Source organism: Alligator sinensis, unplaced genomic scaffold (assembly GCF_000455745.1).
Source record: "Alligator sinensis unplaced genomic scaffold, ASM45574v1 scaffold1230_1, whole genome shotgun sequence".
Taxonomy (NCBI): domain Eukaryota; kingdom Metazoa; phylum Chordata; order Crocodylia; family Alligatoridae; genus Alligator; species Alligator sinensis.
This window is the reverse complement of record NW_005842675.1, coordinates 390,323-397,684: the sequence shown is the minus strand read 5'-3', so window position 1 is coordinate 397,684 and position 7,362 is coordinate 390,323. Positions and strand designations below refer to the sequence as shown.

Sequence of the window (7,362 nt, the reverse complement as noted above, 5' to 3'; positions counted from 1 at the left end):
GGTAGCGATGGGGCCGGGGGTGGCAAGAGGGGGGGTGAGGTTAGGCAGGGCAGCCATTGGGGAGGCTGCAGCAGCTGGCAGGGGATGGGACCAGGTGGAGCAGCAATCGGGGGGCTGGGGTGGGGCATGTGGGACTTGCAAGGGGGGATGCCTGGGCAGGGGGCACACGTGGCCGTAGTGCTGCACAGAAGCCAACCCTGCAGCCACAGCCTGCTGGCAACTGGCCCAGAGGGGCAGATGCCTCTACTGGCTAAACAGTCCTCATCTGGGTCTGGCAGATGCTCAGCAGGTCACAGCCAGGCAGCAGCCCCCACTGCCAGACCGCTGCAGTGGGTAGAGGGTGCAGGCAACTCTCAGGGCTGCTTCAGCAGTCCAGCTGGCACAAAGGGGAGTGTCCCTAGGTACCAGTTGGCTGGGCCCCAGAAGCTCCAGAGAGCTAGTAGCCTTGAACTACTTGCCAGGGCAGCTTTTTATGCTGCTGGGAACAGCACAGGTGCTGGCCCCAGGCTCTTGCTCCCCCTGGCTGCAGATCCAGGAGGAGCCAGGCAGGGTTATTTTGCCCCAAGTGGCACAATTTGCTCCACAGCAAGGTGCATGTCTAAGCATGTGCGCTGAGGCAAAAATCCCTGGCTCAAATTTGCACCACTTTTTGAGCTGCTGCAAGTGCACATGCCCATGGAGGGCAATGGCAGTCTTCCTACAAGAAAATGGATTCTTATTTCTCTCTTTTCTTTCTCCTAATATTCATTAGAAGAAAGGGAAAAAAAGAAAAAGAGCTGGAGTGGAAAGGTTAAAAGACCCAAAAGCTCATGATATCTACTAATTTGGGGACCTTCAGCTTTGAGTGTCCCAGCTTGATATTTTGGGCATAATGTTGAAGAATGTGGATCATGTGCAGCTTTCTCTGAAGTCATCTGGAGCTGGGCCAACCATGAGTGACTGGTTCCTCCTGAATCTGGGGGGGGCACCTGCAGAAGCCACCACTGGCTCTCATGGGGGAGCACCGGCCCTACCGACAGCATCAGTGTCAGCCATTGGGGGACCCCCTACCAGTCACCTATGAACTTCACAAGTTGGTTCTGAAAAAAGACCAAGCCACTTGTCTGACTCCAGGCCCCTCACACTGGTATCCAAAAAAAAAAACAAACCAAAAAAACAGAGGGGGACACAGTGGATATCTGTGGAAAGTTTAAATTTCCCAGAAGGCATTAATTCAACAGATACTCTGTGGCAGAGGCAGAGATATAATCCAGTCCTCATATAATGATGGTTAAGGAAATCTTTTGATGAAGTCATGAAGTCATCTAGTCCAGCCCTGTACTCAAGGTAGGATCATCCTCGACTATACCATCACATCAAGGGACCAACTTGTTCTTGAAAATTGCCAGGGATGGAGATTCTACTATTCCAAAAGCATTGGAATAGGCTTTTATAGACAGCCTATTCCAATGCTTGACCACCCTCGTGGTGAGACTTTCTTAACTGAAAAAAAGAAAAGCAAACAAAAACCCAGAAATTCTGTTATATAGAACTATATTGTTCCCAGTAGGATTTGGACCTTTGCTGATGGCAGAGTAGAGATTCGGAGCCAGATGCATTGCATCTGGCCCCATGGACTTGTACACTTCCAGCTTTTCTAAGTAGTTCCCAACCCGTTCTTTTGCCACTGTTGGCTGCTCACCTTCTCCCCAAACTGTGCTGCCAGGTGCCATAGTCTGGGAGCTGACCTTGCCTGTGAAAACTCAAGTAAAAAAGGTATTAAGTACTTCACCTTTTCCTCACCATCGGTCACAAAGTTGCTTCCTCTGTTCAGTAAGGTATCCACACTTTCCCTGATCTTCCCCGTGTTGATGACATACTTGTAGAAACCCTTCTTGTTACCATTTAGGTCCTTTGATGGCTGTAACTCCAAATGCACTTTAACCTTCCCGATTTCATCCCTGATTTCATCCCTGCCTGAGCAGTAATCTTATACTCCTCTCTAGTCATTTGTCCAAGTTTCCACTTCTTATAAGCTTCCTTTTTGTGTTTAAACTCACTGAAGAGTTCCCTGCTAAGCCAAGCTGGTCTTCTGCCATACTTGCTAGTCTTCCTGCACACTGGGATGGTTCATTCCTGTGCTCTCAGTAATGCTTCTTTAAAGCACAACCAGCTCTCCTGGACTTCTTTCCCCCTCAGACTGGCCTCCCAGGGAATCCTATCCATCAGTTTCTTGAGTGCATCAAATCTGCTTTTGTGAAATCCAGGGTCCTTACTGTGCTGCTGTTCTTCCTTCCTTTCCTGAGGACCTCATGGTCACTGCTGCCTGAGTTGCCATCCACTACTACATCCCCCACCAATTCTTCCCTGTTTGTGAGCATCAGGTCAAAAAGAAATGGCCCCTAGTTGACCACTCCAGCACTTGCACCAGGAAGTTGTCCCCAACACTCTCCAAAAACTTCCTAGATTGCCTGTGCACTGATGTATTGCCCTCCCAGCAGATGTTAGGGTGACTGAAGTCCCCCATGAGAACCAGGACCTGTAATCAGGAAACTTCCACTAGTTGTCTGAAGAAAGCCTGATCTTTCTCTTCCTCCTCCTGACCTGGTGGTCTGTAGCAGACACCCACCACAATGACACCACCCTTGTTGCTCTCCGCTCTAACCTTAACCCAGAGACTTTCAATAGGCCTATCTCCAGTTTCATACTGGAGCTCTGAGCAATCATACAGCTCTTTTACATACAGTGCAACTCCTCCTCCTCCTCTTCTCCCCTGCCTGTCCTTCCTGAACAGTTTGTACCCATCCATGACAGTGCTCCAGTCATGTGAGGTATCCCACCAAGTCTTTGTTATTCTAATCATGTCATATTTCCTTGACTGAGAAAGGATTTCCCATTCTTCCTGCTTCTTTCCCAGGCTCTGTGCACTCATGTACAGACACTGGAGGCAACTAGCCAATTGTCCTTTCTCAGTAAAAATGAGGACACCTCCCCTATTGCCCCCTCCTCTTTGTGCTTCCTCCAGGTCTCCCACTTCCCCACTTACCTCAGGGCTTTGGTCTCGATCCCCTGGTGAACCTAGTTTAAATCCCTCCTCGCTAGGTTAGCGAGCCTGTCTGCCAAGATGTTCTTCCCTCTCTTTGTCTGCTGGATCCCGTCTCTTCCTAGTAATCCTTCTTTTTGGAACAACATCCTATGGTCGAAGTAGCCAGATTGGTACTAGTGGCACCACCTGCACAGCCATGCATTAATCCACAGGATGTGTTCACTTCTGCCCAGGCCCTTCCCCTTGACCAGAAGGATCGAAGAGAACACCACCTGTGCTCCTGTCCCCTTCACCTTTGCACCCAGAGCCCTGTAGTCACTCTTGATCTGGTTAATCGAGTCTGCTCCAACGTGTTCTAGTCAAAACATGTCAGAGCACCTGCAAAAGTGCCTTTTAATACTGAGACAGCTTTAAACTATAGGATTTCTTTTCCTGGTTTTACTTGTCTTAGGTTTTAACAAAGTTATATATAATAAAAACAAATTCTGATTCAGGCCACAACCACCAGTTTGGACAAGTGGAAAAAAGAAACATGTTTATCTTTATATAGCCAGATTAATTTAATTAAATACTCTCAGGATAATCAGCATTGCGTATTTAGCCAATCAATGAACTAGTTTAGTTATCTGCAAATACTGATAAACAATTTTCTCAGTTTACTGAGGTTTTCAAAATGTTGCAAAACCAACAAGTCCAATACTGGTGCATGACTGATCTGCACAGAACACAGGCAAGGGACTGCTTAAATTTCACCTTTGTACCCCAATCTTGTTACAGCCTCTACAAAAGCTGATTTCTTTATGCTGACACAGAGCAGCCTAAGGGCTACCCTACCTTATGCCAGCCATAAACTGCCCCCAAGAGGATGAAACAACAGCCAAGATTGAATGTGGAGCTGCATCATAATTCAGAGTCAGAAGATGTTGGCTTCTTTGCATATAACCTTGTACCCCAGGTGACCAGGGTCAACAAATAAAGCTGTCTCTTCCCAGCCATCAAGTGCTTTTTTACTGCTCCTGAGGCAGCTTACTCAGAATGTGGCATCACCCCTCTTACAGCCTGACCCCATCCTTCTTATTAAGCTGCTTGTTATTCATTTAAGCTAGAGAACATGGAAATCCAGAGAGGAGATTGGTCAGTGATTTCCCTTTAGCTGATATGTACATATTTGCATAGGCTACAAGATTCCCATCAATACAGAGCAGTCTGGTACGGAGCATATCTCCAGTAGAACAAACTACCTCAAGCAATAGAGTTTGCTTTTGGAAGTTAGTAACATATTCATAACAAATGACCAAGATACTTTTGATACTACACTCTTACTCTACCTTTATGGTAATTATGTACTAATGAGGCATCTATCAGTATGCAAATTCAATTACATTACTACAGTTTTTACACCCACTTTCTGACATCCAATTTATATATCTTCCTAAGTCATTGCAGAATGCATGTATACTGAGTGTGGGTACTTGTCTAGGCTTATGGACTTCAACAAATAAGCTGTCTTTATATGGGTTCTGGACTGAGGTGCGGGGTTTAATTAGAGAGACCCTTGGAGGTGCTCTATTTAAAGCACCCGCAGTGTCTCATTATTCAGCATCCCGCTCTTCGAAATAGCAGTAGGGGCATTTGATGAGCTGCCACTTTGAAATGTAGGGACGCTGAATACACATGACACCAAGACTGCTGGAGAGTTCTAATAAGATGAATCTGCTCTGACACATTCTAATTAGAACACATTGGAGCAGGTGTCAGGCACTTGTATAAGTGCGCATAGGTGCTAAAAGCACTAAGTGCAAAAAGACACTAGGTTCAGATATCACTCTCCTGCTATCTCAAAAAAGCAGGTATCACTCTGAATTTTGCAGCTTGAATTCATCTTCTATTAATTCATATTTTAAGTAGGCTACCATTTATTTAATTAAATTTGAATGGACCATGACATGTATTACACCTGGCCTCACTTTGGTGAATGCAGTCCACCAAATCAGCCCCCTGCAAAATGAAGCAAATTTCTCCTTGGTTCCCCATTGTAGAGAAAACTTCTGTTAGTCCCTCGGAGCAGGGCTGTGCAAACAGATGTTCCTTCCTGCTAAGAACAATAAACTCCACTAAATGTGTACAAGAACAGCATGTTGGTTTTGAATTAAGAGACAAGGGATAAGAAAAAATGCTCTTGTGTGCTGAGCAGTCACAGAAAACAGACATTGTTGGAACCATACTAAACAGTAGGTGCAGCAGGCAGATTCTTAACAGTGGGAAGAAACTGTGCCATAAAATGTTACTGAGAACTTCACAACTGAGTGATATATATCCTCTATTCCCTGAAGATACCCACCAGCATTGGTCATCCTGAAAAAAAATGGTTTTCATATGTTTTCAAAATATGAAAATCCAACAGATGCACTTGAAACCTCGCTTTTAGATGCAAATAAAATTAGCCGAAGAAATGAGCAGAGATAGCACCAATCATCTTTGTGGATGGGTTTGTCTATAATTAAAGAACTGGTGGTTCAGTCCTTTTTTTCAGTTTGCAAAACATTCCTGATTTTTAATAATGTATTTCTTGCCCATAAACAGGGCCAGTTTAGGCAAATCTGCAAAGTGTTTTAAATGAGTCCCCTTGCTATGATCTTCAATATCTAATCATCTCGCTCATCTCGCCTGAACCAAATTCTGCTCTGCCAAGTCAGAGGCAATTGGTGTTTTTAGTCCCAGGGTAAAAGATAAGAAGAATTAGAAAATGGATCCACAGCAGGACTGTTTGCTTGCAGAAGGGGTGAAGACAACCAGGGTCTGAGGTATCACAGTAAACTAAAAGAAGAACCTATGAAATACCCGGCCCAGTTAACATTAAAGAGAAGATGTATCCTAATTTACTTCAGAACAGTATCCACACACTAATATTTTAAATCTTACTTGGAAAGAGAGATCCCACAATCCTCTCAGCTGATCAAGTGTAGTCACAGGGTGAGGCCTGTCCTTTGCATTCCAGACAGGCTGACCCCTGTGAGCTTCCCCAAATGCAGGCAACTCAACTGCACAGTTTTGTGGCAATGGGAGACTGTATTCACACTTTCCCTGACATGCTTTGTCCTCAGCCTTTTGGCTAGGGGGCATCCGAACCCCAAGGCCTTCAGGCTTGCGGCTTTCACGTAGGATGCCTGCCATGAATTTGGAGAGCATCCAAAGCCCCAAACTGATGGGTCTGGGAGGGAGGACGCTTGCCCAGTGGTAGAGCCACGTAGACTTGAGACTTGAACAACTGAGCTCTGCTCAGTCAAAATTTGGAACTTGACTATTGGGCTTTGCCCAATAGAATTTAGAACTGATTTGGCCCTTGAAACAAAATTTATTTAAAAAAAAAAAACAACTAATATTTTAAATCTTGCCTTATGGCCAGAGATCTTCAGCTACAGCTGTAACTCTAGCAATCCTAGATCTAGCCCTATTCATAAGTCAGATTATTAGCATGAATAGTTCACAGACAATACAATAAAGTATTCACTATTCCTAGAATGGTATTCCTAATTGTATGAATACAATTGCTTAAACTCATTCTGGAGTGTACAAGAATTAACTGCTAAGGGATAAAAATATCAAAAGTTTCTGGAGTCACAGATATTTTCACAAATAGTAACAATCATATGAACAACTCTGATTCTATGAATACCAAATGAGTTCAATTTATTCACCAATATTTGTGTTTGTTGGGTCCCAACAATCACTCTCTGCACTTACGGTATTTGAAAGATTCAAGAGACATTTCCAAGAAAGTGGCAGAAATACAAACACCAATTTTCATGCTGCACTCCGAACTTGTCTTAGTTGATTGTTACATTCCTTCCCTTTTTCCCTTCAGATGAGGAGATGAGTAGTTTGAACTAGAGTTATCATCTAATCCTTTGAACTTCCACAGGCAACCTCCTTGTGGAATGTTTCTGGTGCCTTAAAGATACCAAACAGTAGTAGTAAGAAACCCTGCAGGCCAAATAAAGTTGAATATGTGATTTACACCTGTTCTCCTAATCCAGGAACTATTTCCCTAAAATAAATTGGACACTGACCAAACTAATGCCAATGATTTATGTGATGTATATCTTTCAAAATAAGGAATGAACAGCATTTATAACTCTTCACATCTTTTCTTAAATTCCTTTGGATCAAGACCTACCTTCTTGAAATCCCATTTGGTTTTCCTGCCTTCCATCAACCAGTTGGCTCACTGACTTTATAGCACTTAAGTTCCCCATGCTTATTAGCTCTGTGGACCTGAGCTTCCAGGACAAATACAATGTTCTTGTTTTTAATAACTGGAGTTACCTTGAGGGCTT

At 44.1% G+C, this 7,362-nt stretch overlaps 1 non-coding gene across 1 annotated transcript; it reads left to right on the top strand.

Annotated features, from left to right (window-relative positions):
- Positions 1–5,939: 5,939 nt before the first annotated feature.
- On the top strand, positions 5,940–6,111 carry LOC112551945. The gene has a single exon (XR_003096282.1). It is a non-coding gene; the product is annotated as a U1 spliceosomal RNA (small nuclear RNA).
- The last annotated feature ends 1,251 nt before the right edge of the window (positions 6,112–7,362 follow it).